Here is a 281-nt window from a genome sequence, read left to right on the forward strand (position 1 = left end):
AGAATGCAACAGCCCAATGAATTCCCCATTTCTGATCTTACCCATTCTCTATAAATTCTGCAATCTACTTTTATGAGCATCTTCCCCATTTCCCCATTCGATTCTGCAATTTACTTTCCGCTATTTACATTCAGCTCTTTATTTCCAGCATTTACGTTTTCTGCTATTTACTTTCCCGCCATTTAATTTTCTGTAAATCTCAAATCTAATTCTGATTAGTTCAACTAGAACATTCCTCTAATTAAAGTTGCTTGACCAATCAATCCCTGTGGGATTCGACC

This window comes from Arachis ipaensis, chromosome B08, assembly GCF_000816755.2.
Source record: "Arachis ipaensis cultivar K30076 chromosome B08, Araip1.1, whole genome shotgun sequence".
Taxonomy (NCBI): domain Eukaryota; kingdom Viridiplantae; phylum Streptophyta; class Magnoliopsida; order Fabales; family Fabaceae; genus Arachis; species Arachis ipaensis.